At 36.4% G+C, this 18,147-nt stretch overlaps 1 long non-coding RNA gene across 1 annotated transcript in view; it reads left to right on the forward strand.

Annotated features, from left to right (window-relative positions):
- Positions 1-4,560: 4,560 nt before the first annotated feature.
- LOC148114532 (uncharacterized) overlaps positions 4,561-18,147 on the forward strand; it is a 39,751-nt gene continuing 26,164 nt past the window's right edge. Inside the window, exon 1 of the long non-coding RNA XR_015732994.1 lies at positions 4,561-4,757. This is a non-coding gene — a long non-coding RNA (uncharacterized LOC148114532). The remainder of the gene's footprint in view (positions 4,758-18,147) is intronic.

An 18,147-nucleotide genomic window follows, 5' to 3' on the forward strand; every position in this document is an offset into this window, starting at 1 on the left:
AGTGAGGATTTTACCTAAATAAATATAAAAGAGGTAAACCCCAAAGACCTTCCAGCCAAGTGTTACAAGTTTTTGGGCTTCCTCTAGAACAGCAGGGTTGCTGAAAACAATATGTTTTGGGGGTGGGTGTCCTTCTGCTTTAGCTCTTGATAAGTATGACTGCAAATTCTCCTGTGCAGAATTAGTCTGGTAGAGCCATAAACGGCATTACTTTCATTCCAGAAGTTACCAACATCCAATACACTTTTAGCTCTTAATTCTTTGCAAAACATGAAAATACATTCCAGGTACAGCCAGATTTTGACTTGAATAAAGGTTTGCAATTGTGCAAATGGGTTTCCTTTTCATCTTTCCACTAGACCTTATCACTTTATTCATAGCTTTCTTTAATATAGCACATGCAAAGGGATTCTAGAAGGTGTATTTTATAAACATCTGGATGTCATCAAATTAGGGATGGCTGATTTGGTGTTTCAGATGTTTTCCTCGCATCCCCATTTTGCTGGCAATTGCTCCTTATTTTGCATTTTCCAACTATAGTCCTGCACTCAAAAAAAAAAAAAATCACTTACTAATAAGATCACTTAAATAAATTATTGCTTGACAAGTGAAAATATGAAAATTTAGATAGTATTGACGAACAGATTTTGGAAATAACTTACCAAGCTAGTTTTATAAACATATAGGGTATATCTGCTAAAAATTACAATTAAATAGATTAAATCAGTAGTTTCATCAATCTGGAACAACTGCTGGAATTTTCATATCCTGTTACTGTCCCTCTGTATAATTTGAATTTGAGCCTATTGCAAAACATATCACCAGAACTTGAATGGCAAATGAACAAATTTATGGAGGACAAGGTTGACCCAGCTGCAACATCAGAAGCAACAAGTCTCTTGAGATCAGTTTTTAGGGAACATGAACTTGAAATTAGATGTACATTTATCCTGTTTGTAGGCTTCTAGAGCAGAATGAATAAGGCTGACTCTTCTTAAAATGGAGATCAAGAGTTTAATAAGACTGAACAAGTGCTGCTTAGATTCACTGCTAATTTTTTTCCATGTCTGCCTTCCATTTTAAAAATACATGATCTGACTGTCAGACAACCTTTCAGATAAATACCGCCTTTGAATGTTTGGCAGCCTATAGAAAATCATTACTGCTGGAACTATATAACACATATGCATTTAAAATAGCTCTTGTAGGACAAGAACAGCCTATCAGAGTTATTATATGGGGAAATGTCAACTTAATATATCTCAAAAGAAATGAACCATTGCTGAAAAATATGTTTGGCAGTGCTGTATGTCTTTGACAACCATCTCCAAGCTGAAAGTAGACAAGAATAACAGCAAAAAAAAAAAACACAAAAAAAACAATAATATAAGGGTATCTTTTGAAAAAGAACAGAACCTAGTTTCAACCATTTTATATATATATATATATATATATATATATATATATATATATATATATATATATATATATATATATATATATATATACGCACACAATTTACTGTGGCCAATAAAAGCCCAGTTAATTTCTAAATCAGCATGTAGCCAAGTCAGCCACCCAGTAGCTCAATCCTTCGGCAATATTACCAGCGTGCAAACAATCTATACTAAAGTGATCAGTTTCCCTCTGGCCTGCCAAAGGGATGCGTTAACTGAGCCCAAAATATGACAGGAGGAAATTTATGTGCAACTTTTTACACATAATATCTCATTATGACTCTTCCCAATCTTTCAATTTTAAAAATAAACGGCCTTTGTAATGATTTTACCAGGAGCATGTTGGAAGGAAGATTGAAAACAAAAGAGAGAAAGGGGTTTTAGCTGTCATTTCCCTCCCCCTTTCTCCTGCTCCCCCCTCCCCTTCTGCTCTTCTCAGCTTTTGCTTTAATTTTCCTGAAGATGTTTCCACTCAATTTAAGAAGAAATGGAATTTTTCCTCTCATCATTTCTTTCATTTCTCCTTCTTTCAGTTTTGGTCAGGGGTTTCAACTGACAGAACAGTTGACTTAATGAAACCCCTGTTAATAGCGAAATCATACATACTTACACACACACACACATACACCACAGCACACCACACCACACCACACCATGCCACACACACACACCATCTGGGAGGGTGTTACTTTTTAGCAATATGCATAATCCAGAAGCAGAGCTGGTTATTGTTTTGCAAGGAAATAAATGAACTTTGGCTGGATGCATCTAAACAAAGGATGACAACTTGGCAGGCCAAAGGCTAATTTAAGCTAAACCCTGCTGATGACCTAAATTTTAATAAAGCAATACTAAGATATTTACCCATTGCTCTATTCATTGGCAATAACAGATATTTTTTTCCAAGTTGTGAGAAAAAGATGCTTCTAAATTTTAGTGCAATATTTCTGTTCTGGATTTTGTTATGTAATATTGCAGCTATAGTTGATTCCATGTATTTCACAACTGTAAAAACTAGTAAATGTTGCTCATTTGAATAAGGAGCCCTTCCTATACACTTATTAAGGCAGTCAGCTAATCTGGCAAATATATATTCCTAACTCGGAGACTGTTTTTGAATTGGAAGGAGGTCTTTAGATCAGTTTCCCAATCTCAAGAACCTTAAGATGTGTGGCCTTCAACTCCTGCCATTTGCCAGCCAACAGATGCAGTCCAGCAGCTTAAAGTTGCCAAGGCTGAGAAGTACTGCTTTAGACCATCAAGACCTTTCCTCAGTGAAGGAGCCCAAATCAAAGTATCCCAGATGGGTGAATGTTTCACCTCTCCTTAAATATATCCAGTAAGAGAAGGGCAACTCATTCCACTGCCAAATTGTTCATAGTTTGAAGAATGGTCCTTGAATAGAGATGGAAGGTAGAACCTGCCATATTATCTGTGGTAGTGTGATTAAATACCCTACAACTAAATCTGGAAGGCAGATTTACAACACGTGTAGAATAGTCATTTGTAATCTTGATTTTCCTATACCATTTCTATTGTAGACTTTTCCCTGCCAAATTGATAGCAGAAATGCAATACAATAGCAGCTAATAACTAGCTGATTCTACAATATGAATATAGAGTGAAGGAACACAGTTAAGAGAGACAACAGGAATGGAGATTGTAAAAGCTAAAAAGCATGCAAACCACATTGTGGCTTAATGCAATTTCTCGATGTTTGGGAAACTGTGAAGCACATTGAGAATGTTGAGACCATATTATGGACAGTCCTACAAAATGGCTGCCATGGTAAGTGTAGCCAAGAATAAAATACACATTTAAGAGAAGGGCACCTGATAAGATTGGTAACTGAAACCACACAATATTTTATTTTCTGAATTTACAGAAAGTCAAGGAATTTATGGGGAACCAAAGCACATCTTTCACAATAAACATTATCCTGATTAAAATAATATTTTTTTTTAATTGGTGGAATGGGAAGTCCAAATTTTTTCAAGAAAGCCATTGCCTGGTATACTGGTACACATGAAATTTTGTTTGTGAGTTAGTATTAGCCTAGAAAGGTAAAATACTCTTCAAATCCTAGTGACTCCATAGGCATGTCTAAGTACAACAATATGGAAGTACCTTTTATTGCCCCATCTAGGATGTTTTCGGTATTTCCCACTGTAGCTACAGCCCTGGAATTTTCTGGTGACCTCCTATCACAGTCCTAACCATGTCACAACACAATGTGAAACCTTTGTTAACATAAGTTTTTAAAATGATCTTCTAATCTTGTCTGTCTCAGCTGGACTCCCAATCAATTCACCACCATACCGTCAGGAATTTGTAGTCTAGAAATTCTGATATAAACCAACTAGAAGAAAGCTGTTTTAGCAGATAATGAGGAAATATCCAGATGTTAACAATGACTGATAACAATAGCTGGTGGCTGTCCAGCTGTCAAAAAATGCCTTCTTACACATGAGATGACTTTTTGATTCTAGAAAGAAAAACAGTCCCTTGTTCAACTTCATCCGTTTATTTCTTATCCCCAAAGGAAATATTTAGGGGACCACCAGGAAGGAACTGGTGGGCAGGCAAGTCTAGTTCTCAGACCACACTCTGAGAAATATTACCTGATTTTAAAACCCAGAGCAAGCATTGGGGGGAATGGGGTGGGGAATATATATATTTTCTCATGAAAATGTGTTTTCCTCTTGAGAATATAGCAGTGGTGGTAATGTGGGAAGTTAGCCTTCAAAAGTGGGAAACATTTTATTTGCCAATACATACTGACTGAGCTTCCACTGAGATTCTATTTTAAAAATGAATATAACCAAATAAGAAATAATTGGGGTGGATTAATGTAATCTCTCTCCTCCCCATTTTATTTAATCTTAACATTTACGAATATTAAACAAGCCAAAAAGAATGTAACTCTGATATGCAGTCCCTAACCTTTCAACTCTTTAGAATATCAAAACAAGATCACATTCCAACATGCCTAATTTTCAAGGAATGCCAACCATTGATTTTTAAGGTCTTTAAAAAGCTGCTTAGGTCTAGCTTTTAGAGAGTCTTTAAAGTAAGGCTTGGCCATTGCTGTTTCAACAAGGATTAACATTTTAATTCATTTCTATAAGACTGCAAGGATGCTAACCCCAAAATGAGAGAGACTTTCTCTGAAATCCCAGATGAACTCTAAAACAATGTAAAGCCATAATTCTCCTCCAGTCAATAAACTCAATGTTTACTGCTTATGCTGTATTAGAAGACTGAACAAAGGAACACTGCATACCACCAAGATCCAATGATGTAAGTGAATAGAATGAAAATGTTTATCATTTTTTCTTCTTTCAGATTTACTAGCTTTCTTTTTTTCTTTCTTTCTAATTGGAAAGTGGGAGAAGGAGAAGACAACATAGGGCAGCTGTTAAACTAATCTACCTTTCCTCTAGGTTTCAGATTGAAGAAAAGGACTAGGACACCATAAGATTTCTTGGAGGCAACATTGATCTCACCCTACCCTTAGCTTTTTCTGGCACAAACACTTTGAGATTTTTCATCCTTGGAAAATTACAAGACATATTATCCCAATTCCAGGGTCTGTGAACTGCACCTTAAACATTCCATATATCCTTGTATGCTGTATTTATCTTATTATAATCCCCTGTGACTGATGTGCAACTGCAACTTTCTGAAAATTAATTGAAAATGTATCTGCAGACATAAACACTCTTCTCTGTGTAGATATGTCAGTGTCAATGACTTTGAGAAAAGGACACTGCAAAACTGTAGCTCCTTCTCTTCCATAAATCTTGTTTCTTGGATTATTCTAATAGATCCATAATGCATGTGCATGTAGTCAATTCAAAAAGTAGGAAATGACTTTGTTTCTCCAGTTCACTTTTTGGATTCATTTGTTGTTGTTGTTCAATATAAATGCACGACTCATTTCCAAGAGCCTTGGTGGCGCAGCAGACTAAAGTGCTGTTAATTAGCACCAGCTGCCTGCAATTACTGCAAGTTTGAATCTCACCAGGCTCAAGGTTGACTCAGTCTTCCATCCTTTTGAGGTAGGTAAAATGAGGACTCGGATTGTGGGGGCAATAAGGTGACTTTGTATAAAAAAGAACACTGCTGGGGGGGGCGAAAGCCCTACTAAGCAGGTATATACAAAAGTATGAAGGCTATTTCTTAATGCATTGTAAGCCGCCCTGAGTCTCTGGAGAAGGGCAGCATATAAATTGAACCAATAAATAAATAAATAAATAAATTTCCCTTCCCTATTAATAACCACTGTTAATCATGTAAGTTAGCAAAATGGCAAAATTAACACCTTCAATATTCTATTGTTATCAGTTAAAAATTATCTTTGTTAAGAAAATGTCAACATCTTTAAAATCCCATGTACATCTACACCAATTATGATATCAGAGGGCCAATTTGGTGTAATAGTTTAGATGATGGCCTAGAAACCAGGAGACTGTCAGTTGTAGGCCTCTTTAATGCATGAACCCAGCTTGGTAACTTGGAGCCAGTTAGTCTCTCTCAGTCCAACCTACCTCACAGGATTGTTCTGGGGAAAATAGGAGGACAAAATGAGTATCAGTTATATTCACTGCCTATATTTGGCACTAATAATAATGTATTGGGCCTGGTCAGATGTGGGGCTGATGAACTTGCAGAGCAAAATGTCATGTGTCAATGCCCAATTTACAAACTCAGTTTATCAGTTCTAGTTGTGTTCACTAACAAATCTTCTGCAGTATTTACACATGATGTCATGTGAGCATGACTTATAACTTTGTGCTTGCTTCCCTATAGATTTTGCTTGTGAGAACCCATCTGTGAAAGTTGCAAATGGCGTTGCAATCCTCATAAATGCATGCCAATTACCAAGCACCCAAATCACAATCATATAACTGAAGTATGTGTGTGTGTGTGTGAGCTGCAATGGCCACAACTTTAGAGACTGGTTGTAAATTTCCTTTTTCTTTGCTCTCATAACCTCAAAATGTCTTTGAAGGAGTGGTTACTAAGTGAGGACTACCTATAAGGTTAAAAAAACATAAAAAATGGCTTATCAAATGCTTTACTTCTGCCAACAGGGGAAAAGAACAATCTATATTTTCTCTCATATAATAAAGTAATCTGATATGCATCCGGCTATGCACCTTTTACCCCAGGAACTAATTAAGATGTTTGCATCTCTATTGCTTCTGTACTGTGTCTTTCTGTTTTCATTGTGTTGCGTCTCTGTTTTATTTACATATACATACATTGGGAAGCACAGGATGGGATGCATACGGTCTAGCCTTGATCATAAGGGAGGAAAAGGAGAAAGTCTTAGAATGCAGCCCTCAGCAGCATTATGAACTGCTTCCCCAACTGTCTCTCCCAGAGAACATTGGGATTATTTTTCTGGATTTATTCTTTTCTGGAATATGAGCAGCATGGTAACCTAACCATGGTGGAGATCTTGTCTCACATTCAGGAGGCTGTGAGTTTGATCCTAGGTAGCAGCAGATATTTCTCTCTCTGGGCATAATGAGTATTTGTCTACTATGAACTCTGCAGAGGTGTCAGGAAGGGTATCTGGCCAGTAAATTCTCAAGCTCCATTCAGTCGCCCCAACGGAATGCAAGGGATTATAGGGTCATTCAAAGGGGGGGGGAATCTTCTCTGGAGACCCTACTCCATTCCACACCATTTTCCATTAAGACTTTCTTTGGCTTTTCCTGCATACCCAATTTAAATCCATTCTGTTTAGTTTTCAGAGTTTATTCTGCTGATGAGAGTCAGAGTCTGGAGTCCCTTAATGTAATTTATCTCCAACGTTCCATTGGGCTGCAAAGAATAACAAAAAGTGTGAGCAGTAACAGGGCTGGGCTAGGAGTCAGGAAACCTGAATTCATTCCAATTTAATTTCATCCCAGGGAAGCTTTACTGCAAGTCATTGGGCTGATTACCAGCTTTCAGCTTAATTTACCACATATGATTGTTGTGAAAATAAAACAGAACTGTAATAAACAAGTCAATTAATGAAGAAGTATGCACATATTACAGAAATTTCCAAACTGGGTATTAAGCAAACAAAACAGGATGTGGGCAGTGATGGGAATAAAGAAGAAAATAAAAGATGTTGCTTATAAAGGCACCATTACTTGATTTCCAAGTGATGCCAACATTAAGATGTTGATTTGATGTAATTCATCATGACCAATTTAGTTGAGTTTAGCTAACAATGAGTAGTGTTTATTTTCAAGTAATTGACAGTAAAGACTTAGTTACTGTGGTCTCACTAAATTTGGGGATTTATTTATTTATTTCCAACAACTTGGTATCTCCGTTGGCCTTCAAGAGATGTCCATGGTGATGAAGAAGTTCATTGAGAAAGTTCAGTAAGCTAATGTATGTCCCCTATTGCAGACCACGAATCTGTCTTCTCCAAGGGCTTCTCCTAACTGCTTAACATCTGATTTGTCTTCTCTCCTCTCCTTTTGGGCAGATCTGTGGGAATGAGAAATGGTATTGGATCGTTTTCCAATTTCTCTTTTTTTGACACAGCATTTGCTTCATACAATATTTTTAGAATAAGCAGAAGGTCTACTTCTGTTATTAATTTCTAACTGTTGAAAGGGTGCTTTTGGGGAGGTAATCAATGTTTGGCTGTGGTGCATCTTATAGCTATGCTTTTTATATAGTTATATTGACATGACTGTACATATAATAATATAATTGACCTTAGCTGGGGCATAATATTATTAAATGAAGGGAGTGTCCCAAAATTTAACTATACTCATATATTTAAGCTGTCAAATAATTTTAAAATCATTTTGAATGACTGAAATATTATTTTTTTTCCCCGACTAGCCTCTTCTCTAAGGAATTGGATTCATACCCAGTCAATACTCATCCTCAGTTTGATTCTGTCACCAGCCCCTTACAACATTCAGCTCATGCCAAGTTGGAACCCTTTAAAAGGTGTATTCAATATTTATTAAAATATTTTTAGTTGAGGGGCAGACAATTTTGAATGACCTTTTTTGAATGCATTAGGAATAATCTGATAGGTGAACTTTTTTTCCCCATTCTCTCTTCGAAGCATAAATTCAACATGTTGAAAAAAACAATCTTATTCTTTATCTCCTTTTTCCACTGGAGAAGTTAGTCATTTTGTTGCTGTCCCAGGGGCTGAACAGAGATTTATTTGTGGCATTCTTGCAAAACTTGAGGAAACCACAAAAAGTCTCAAACTTCAGCCCATGTTAAACAAATGGAGCATGCATATATTTAGTACATGATCCTGAGAAAAACATGCATGCACGAATGTATATATGCACAAAGATACATCCGATATAGTGTGTGTGTGTGTGTGTGTGTGTGTGTGTGTATCTACGGGCGAGGAAAAGAGATCAACATTTACTTATTTATGCATGGCATAAAAAAAGAAATTTATTTTTAAGAAGAATAAAGGAGATTTATAGTTTCATGAGTGTATGTATGTATGTGTGTGTGTGTGTGTGTGTGTGTGTGTGTGTATATATATATATATATATATATATGTATTCCTATAATTAGTAAATACATACTACTTTATATATTACACACACACACACACACATACATATATATAATGTGTGTGGATATATGTATAATATAATATATTATACAATTATCTATACAAAACAATTATATATACCCTGTTTTCCCCAAAATAAGACATCCCCTGATAATAAGCCCAATTGGGCTTTTGAGTGCATGGCAATAAGGCCAACCACTTATTTCAGGGTTTAAAAAAAATATAAGACAGGGTCTTATTTTCGGGGAAACACGGTATTATATAATTATTTATAAAATATAGTCTATTTTGCACTGCAGGGAAGATTATAACCAAATGATATCTTCTTCAAGGTATAAAGAACAAAGCATTTTTCACTTTTTTTTTGTTTATGTATTTTTAAAATGTTCAAAGTATCTTCCCTCTTATCACTTTGCTATAGATTATTTTCATTATTTAAATTAACATTTAAAATTTTTTATTATGGCTAAACTTAAAGGTATAGTCTCTTTCCAGTTGAGCTGAATTCTTGGAGGCCTTGATGACATGTCCAAGCATATTTTTGGCAACTGCTTGAAATGTTTTCCTATTGCCTTCTTCCAGAACATTATTTTGACTCCCCTGTCTGTTCTATAGCACTGGGATTCTCTAGTAGTTTTGGATGTACTAATCTGGCCAAAATGTGTTTAACTTCAGAATCCAGGTTAGGTCAGCTAAGTGCTGTTACCTGCTTAAACTGTGTTATGGCAGAGGTCCCCCAGAGTTGAAATGGATCTTTACATTTCTGGCAAGACTTGACAAAATGTTCTGAGCTAGCACATGCTGTGCAATTAACATAAAAGCATCCCTCATGATTGTTGCCAAATATTAGCTGCATTTCAGCTGTTATGAAAATGCTACCCCTAAATTACAGGAACAAAATAATCCCATAGCTAAAAAATGACTAAAAAAAGTTTTGCAGATAGTTTTGGCAGTAAACGTCCCCTTTTAAAACAAACATGCTCCTTTATAAATCACACACATTTATTTAATTGTATCTTATTTGTGGGCTTTATACATATTTTTTCATTCATTTATATTTATATACAGTATATATTTATACAATGTATTTTCACAAATGTCACCAAGATGGCATATAAAAAGAAGGGCAGGGTTAATCTATAGCACTTATTACATCCAATTTGTATTAAAATAGAATGAAAACAACATTAAATATGATAGTATCATGAGCAGATATTACTGATCATGCAACTTTATGACATCACCTCATTTAGCATATAATGCCTGATTCACAGGCACTCATTCCTAACCTTGATGATCTATGTATCATCAATCTATTTATCATAGACTTAGAATAACTTAGAATAACTTTATTGTCACTTTAAATTTACACTACCGGTAATTGTCTTACATTAAAATGAAATTTCGTTGCATTCAGCTCTCAAAAGGACCTCCAATATGCACTACATAAACATGACAAAATAAATTAATACAAAAGTATGCATATAACCACATATGTTATATGACAAAGAGAAACAACACAGTCTAGTCCGGATGTATACATGTACATGGCGAGAAAAAAGAATCTTGCGAGTTTATCAGTCAGATGACATAGGGAACAAAGCTGTTACAGAATCTGGTAGTCCTGCTAGAAATACTTCAAAATCTCCTCCCAGAGAGGAGCAACATCCATCCATCCATCTATCTATCTATCTATCTATCTATCTATCTATCTGTCTGTCTGTCTGTCTATCTATCTATCTATCTATCTATCTATCTATCTATCTATCTATCTATCTATCTATCTATCTATCTATCATCTATGTCTATAATCCAAATCTAGCTATAATCCAAATAGTCTGCAAAGCAAATAAGATGGCAGATCCAGTTAACAGCAATATATTATACATGAACCACTCTAGCCCAAAGCCAGGGAGAAGAGCCAGGTCTTTAAGGCAATTTAGGATATCAAGGAGGGAGACACCCAGGTCTCAAAGGGAGCCTCATTCTAGAGGACAGGCATTATAAAAAGAGCAATAGCACACAGAATTACTGTATATACTGCTCTGTGTTACTTTACAGCAGTCTCTCAGCATATTGACCCCAACAATTTGTCTCCTCATTTTACCAAGCTCAGAAGGATGGAAGGCTGAGTCAACCTCAAGAGTTAAAAAGAAATTCAAATACTAGAGCCAGGATTTGTCTCAGTATTGAAGTATTTAGTCCCACTGAGACTGAGCATAGGATTTTCTCATTCTAAATATCACAGTTAGTAATGAGACTTGTCTTTTCTTAACAAATGGGGGGAAAGGCTAATAATTGCATAATCATTCTCTAATGTGTTCACTCCAGTAAAATGATGGAGCTGTTCAAATAGAATCCAGGAACCAATAAGAACTATTGAATGAAAGTTGTGGAGGAGTAGGGGTTAGATGAACAGCGTAGGAGCATTTTAAGATTGTCAGAGATGAGCATGAGAACAGTTGTTTGCCAGATGTTTTGGCATAGGGATTTTAAATGTTTATGAGCAAAATAGATAGTCCTGAGACATGTATCACTAAATATTGTCTGTAATAAAAAGAAATATCTTCTGCCTGTTGTTTGTTTGTAACTTTTAATTAGCCCAACAGGTGCATCATAGTGCAACAATTTTTGACTCAAGATATCTCAAATCCATTAACTTAAAGAATTGTATAAAACCTGCAATCTGTTATTTCTGCAGAATTTAAAATATCTTCAGACCAGTTGCACATGCAAAGCTAGGGCCATTGAAGAGTGATATGGTAAGCTGTGGCCATGTGATCATGATTTCCAATCCTACTTGCCAGTTCCTCACAAAGTCAATGGGGAAACCAGCAGAAAGCCAGAAGTTGTTTCTGTTCCCAGTGAATTATTACAATTTTAAAATCAAAATACATCAGATCCACTAAATTTAAAAAAAATTACCTAAAATCCCAGGAACCACTTTTCTTCTTATTTTGGCCATATGATCCAAATGGTCATATGCTACTTTTCTGAGATGATAATGATGACAGGACCATGTAGTGTGGTCTAAATACAGTAAGCATATGGAAAAAGTCTAAATACAGTATGCGTGTGGAAAAAGAGGTGAATTCCCATTGTGTCATAGGTTTTTTTTAGTATATATATATAATAAATATTGCATCACATCCCCTAAACTACATCCAGTAATAAAGGTGAAGCCATGGGGCTCTCTGGAGCTTTTGAAAGCCGTGGTTGTAACCCCCAAGGACCCTCAACATTTGTTGGCAAATTGATATTTTGAAGGTAACTTAGAGGGGCAGAATGGTTAAATATGGAAACAGTGTGTAACTTTTAGGAATAAAAGCAAATGTAAAAGCATATTATACAGGATAAGGTTTCCTGTTGAATCTTTTTTCCCAGTGGGAGGCGGTGGGGGAGGAGAGAGGATAGTGCTGTGCGAGTAGTGGGCACATGTACCCACAGCTTGTACAATAGACCTGTTCATGTGCACCCCTGCAGCTTGCACCAACAGAATTGAACACTCACCCACCACTTCCATGGCCCAGTTTCAAATGGCTCAAGGCCCGGTAGTGGGCCATGGACAGGGGGTTGTGGACCCCTGGTCTAAGCCATGGTTTCCTAATATATGCAAAGGGGTTAAGCATAAGGTCCAGATATCTATCTATTTTGATCACAATAGCATTTTGTTTTCTGTGCTGGTTGTAATTACAATTTCTGTGCTGTTTCATGTTTTTTTATTGAAAAATGCTCAAAAATTAAATCTAACTTCTAGGTTTGCACAATACGGGACTTTGGCCTCCTCTTCTTCTCTTTTCGGTCTCCTGTGACCCAACAAACATGTTCCAAAGCCTCTGAAGTGGATTTTAGGGGTTAATAGAGAAGGCTAATCACTCAACTTTCTACTGAAATGCTGACATTCATTGCATTATTTCTCAATTGATGTGAAGATGCACCCAGACATTATTATACCTTCTTTTTTGCATTTCTATTGTATCACAGAATCCAGTTTAAATCCTTAGACCTCCTAAGGCTTTTCTAGAGGACCAAAGGTTCCACTCTGACAACTTGATGTTACCAAAATGAGAAAATGATTTAGTGAGTAACAGTTTGTGGTTCCCAATCCCAGAAAGGTCAGACAGAGTTTCTAAGAGAATAGGGCTGTGACCTCTCTGTTCTCTAGTTTAAAAATTGTGTAGAGTCATAGCAAATAAACATAAGTATTAGTGGTCACAGTGTGAAAGAGTCACATATGTTTTCATTTTGGCCACTAAGTACATCTTTGGCTTTACCAAAATACAAGTGAGCTAAATTTGAAAATCGGTCCTGATTATAAAACAATTTTAATTAATTAGTCACATTCCTATAAATTCAGACAGATGTTTGAGAAATCTACATTGGGATTTATGCTTATTTACAGCAAACAAGAAACAGTAAAAGGCAGGAATAAAAACGGCTGATAGGGTTGGCCAAAGGTTTTGGGAGTACTCTAAGATATTCAGTGTTTAGATCCAAAGCAGGAAACAGGTTTTGAATGCAATGTGGGACTCTTATTACACTGTTGGCTACTCAGCAATTGTATAGCTCAAGAAAATACACATTTGAGGAGATGAGGACTTATGGCCATATATAAACTGCAATTGTCTAAATGTCTAGAAAAGACTCAGCTAGAAGGAGCTACGGTGAGAATTCCCATGCTGATTCCAAAGTTGCTAATTTGCACACTTCAGATATGATATTGTAGATTTTTAAAGAATTCCATAAAGGAAGATGAGATCAACTGCATTTTTGTAATGAGTTGAGCTGATGATCATGCTCTTGACTCACTATCAGGTTTTATTGAGACCGATACTGGAACAGGAAGGCTTAGGAAGATATTTAAGGATGTATTTCTTCATCAGAGAAGTTTATTACAGATTTTAGAGAAGCTATTAATAACAAAGAAAACCAGAAAGACAAGTGGTGGCAAACTGTGCATTGTTATTGTAATAGAACATTCTGATCTCAGCCCCTATGCTTTTGACCTTGCTTGCTTGATCAAGCAAGCTTGCTTGAGATTGATTAGGTCATTGAACTTTTGTAAACCATATCTGGAAGTCATACACATGTGTACTGGAAATGGTGCCATATGGGTGGGAATTTGGAGAAAGAAGTTGAGCAAATAAAGATGCATGAACCCAAAATAAGGTTACTACAATTTCTGAAGCCTCACCTGATTTTCCACATTTCTAACGTGATCACCTGAACAATGAAGGCAAGGTTTAACTCCTTCTTCTCTGGTAATTCTAGTTTTTTTTTAAAAAAAACATCACTGCTTTTATTTAACAGCAATAGACATAGTTGCATTAGAATCAGGTTGGGGGGAGACATTTCCCATCTGTTTCCTGTGATTTTTCCCAAAGAGCCTACAAACCGTGTGTCTATAACCTGGGAAATGTGTACATTAGCCTCTTTATGGACTTGAGGGATGGGAAAAGGGTAAAAAAATGGCTTGTAGTTCCACATATGAACTTACTAAATATTCATATATCCATAACAGGAAGTAAGGGAAGGAGACAGCCAAGGACATTTTTCCTGGAGTTTGTTGTATGTACTTGTTACTGCAAAGATGTTAGAGCCAAGCTTACAAATAAAATAAAATAATGATACCTTTTTGGTAGCTGGATGACGAAAAATAAACAACAGAGTTTGAAACACATCAAAAGTGGTTTCTCCTTTCCTCTTAGCAGATAGGAGGGGGCAAAACCACAGCTCGTATGTTTGCAATAACACAAATCTTGTTAGTGGCCTGAACTTACTGTGCTGGCTTTTTTAAAATGCCATTGCTTTTGCGATGAGGAAAAGCTGAGGAACTGCCTTGTGGGAACTGAAAGAGTTGATTTTTAGCTCTATTTAAAAAAAGAAAAAAACCACCCTTTCCAGGATCAGAATTGTTTAATGGCCAAAAAAAAAAAAAAAAAAAAAAAAAAACCAGAAAAGTGCTATTGGGTATTTTTATTTGTGGCTACAATTGCATCAAAATTATTTCTACTCAGTGTCTTCTCAAGCACCAAAGGTTAAGGGAAAACCAAATGCAACTTTCCCAAGGATTCACATCCACTGCTTAAAGGTATTCCTGTCAGTTGGTATATGAGCATCATGCACACCCAAATCAAGTTCTAGCTTTGAATCTAGAACTCTACAAAAGTTTTACTTTATACTGAGAAGGGGTAGGGAAGTAAATTCAGAGTTTCTGGCCAGAAAACATAGACGAAATAAGCTTAAATAGCACATTTTATCAAATGTTTGCTATTGGTTATCAGTTCCAACGATGTCAAGTATGAAGTAAAATATCCTTCAAGTCAAGGTCAGCTCCTGTTAGTTGCATGGATACCTCCATATAGTTTTCCTCTCAGTTATATGAAAATGATTTGCTAATATTTCCTTCTATGATTTCCCGCCCCTCCAGATTCTCAGTCTAGCATATAGCCTACTGGTTCCCTGATAGATTTTTATTCCAAGTATTAAACAAGGATAACACTGTTTGCTTCTGGCCCAGAAAACATCAGGCAGGCAATATTGGCATTCAAATTTGTTTCTAGTTATTTGGGGGACTAGTGGTAAAATAATATGGAAATAGGCTGTGATGCATATTGTTGGCAAAATAAGAATCTCACTTAAACCAAAATTAGGTTATTATGCTTTCCTACCTTTTGACAGTTTTTTGAGAAGCCTTATCAATAATTCTTCTCAGAACCCCTTCCCCATAGTGTCTTCTGTTCCTCAAGAAAAAAAAAATCCCCAATAAATGGAAATATGTTTTAATGCTCTAGAGTGTATTCAGGGCTTTTCTTTGTTGCTGATATTCATATATATGGAAATTTCTTTGTTGAATGAGTTGGAAGAAGAGTCATATCACACTAATTCCCATCTGATCTAGTGGGAAAGGAGGCTTCTGACATTTGAAAGACTTTTGGCCTTAAGCCAACCATCCCTTCCCACCATTTGTTCCCTCCTTTTCAATGGAATTGGCTTGACAAGATCAGTTGGCAGGGAAAGGTAACTCTGAGCCAATTGTGAACAAATTACCAGCCAAACCCAAAATGTTGCATGAAGTCTTGATATTTTTAAGGATTGTAAGATGAGAAAATGAAAGCTGTTTAAACAGAGAAGACAGCCTTATGTAATGCCTTCCCAACAACATTTGAATGTTTTGTTTATTGTTTTCTAAATTTTGTTTTATCTAGAAATGGTTATTCACTTCTGTGCTGCAATCACAACATAAATATGGATCACATTTGCTTAAAGTTAATTAGATGACTGTGCAGTCCCTTTTTTGCCAGTTACTGGACCATTAAAGCGAACATGAAAACTGTGGCTTGCCTTGTGGGTGACCCATTCCTAGCAATCCATTTCTGGCATGTCGAATTCATCAAGGATGCCTGCTCTAAACTTATAAGCTTAGGTAGTAAAGGCTGGGCTTTGAAACTGAACCAACTGATTGGTAATCAGCATTGTTTAACTACGGGTTAGTTGCTTCCTTCTCTAGTTATAGTAGGAGTCTTTAATGCACAAATACTTGGAACAAGCAGATTTGCAAAGCAAAATTTAGTGTGGAATTGTAATGTATCCTTTCTTTAATTCAAAAGGGAAGTAAAGACAGATCGATTTGAATAAGGTACATTCTTAAATATTCAGTTGAGCAACACAGCAGATGTTACTAATATCACTAGCTTTATACTTATAGCATCCTCTGTTAACATCACGTAGTTTCCAGCAAAGTTGTTTTTCAGCAGACATTTGCTCTCCCAAGGCAGAGGACAAAAAGAGGTTCTTCAATCCTCATACCCAACATCTTAGCTTCATTGTACTGACAAAGTCAGCTGAATTGACAGCTGAATCTTACTTCAAAAAGAAATGACAGGGTAGCTTCCCCCACTGTACTGAGGGCATCAGGGTAGCGTAAGAACTGTGTGGCATACAATCTGGTCTCCAGTCTCAGGATGAGTCAGATAGTGTATAGAGTGAGACCCATTTGAACTCTGATTCCCTGGCAGAGGTGGCAGCCAGGAATGCTTACTTCTCCATCTCCTCTGTTCACAGAACAAGTTATCATTTCTTTTCTATACTCTCTAGATCAGCTCCAGCAAAAATATTCAAGATAGGGAAGCATTTGTTTCAAGCAAAGTAATTCAGTTCTGTCTCAAGAGGTCACTGGGATGAATTGCCTTCCCTGGCCTTTTTGCATTCTTTTGGGTTCGACACTTCCTGGCTAATGAAATGATCTCAGAATAGGACTGTCCCTGTGGTTAAGGAAGTCTTCTCCATCAAGTAGGGATGCACGTTGCCTTGAGATGTACAAAATAATATTTATTCAATTTCTAAAGCTGCCCATCTCAGCAAATGATTCTGAGCAGCTTACAGCTCAAAAAATATATTGCAATTAAAATACTGAAAACAAAACATTTTTAAAAACATGTTAAACATCCCAATTAAATAAACATAGTAGCAAAAAAGAAAAAAAAATACTTGCCCAGTTAGCAATACAGCCAGGAAACAGGCTGTATTGTATTGTAAAACATTCAGCACTCCAGCTGCAGGAATATAGCCAAGTTTTTAGGACCTTACAAAAGGCTAATAGAGTTGGGGCATTCTAATCTCCCAAGGGAGAACGTTCTATAGAGCAGGGGCCGCTGCAGAAAAAGCTCCCCTTCAAGTCCCTGACAGTGACACTCTTTGGCTGATGGAATCTGCAGCATGCCAATTCTGCTCGATCTGGTTGATTGGTAAACTCTTGGAGAGAAAGACATATATTCAGATATATTCTTACCTGCCTCACAGAGGCAGTAAGAAAACTTTCTCAGACACAGGAACAAAAATATCCCATTCTCAAATGTACAATTTCTGAGAAATTTGACTGCATATTGCACAACTGGGGATTTACGGTATTATTTTACAGTAGTTCCAGTCTTTTATCTTTACCTGTATTGGTAGATAAGGCCGGGCTAGTGTTTGAAACCACTGATATACAAGGTCTGGTGTTCTGTTTTGTTCCATATTCTGTTCAACATCTGTATAAAATTGCTGGGGGAAGTCATTCAGAATTTTGAAGTAATAACACCGAACTGTTTCATTTTTACTCTCTAATTCCAAGGAAAT

The sequence above is a fragment of the Pantherophis guttatus genome, chromosome 3 (assembly GCF_059756535.1).
Source record: "Pantherophis guttatus breed Tessera chromosome 3, ASM5975653v1, whole genome shotgun sequence".
In the NCBI taxonomy this organism is placed as follows: Eukaryota; Metazoa; Chordata; class Lepidosauria; order Squamata; family Colubridae; genus Pantherophis; species Pantherophis guttatus.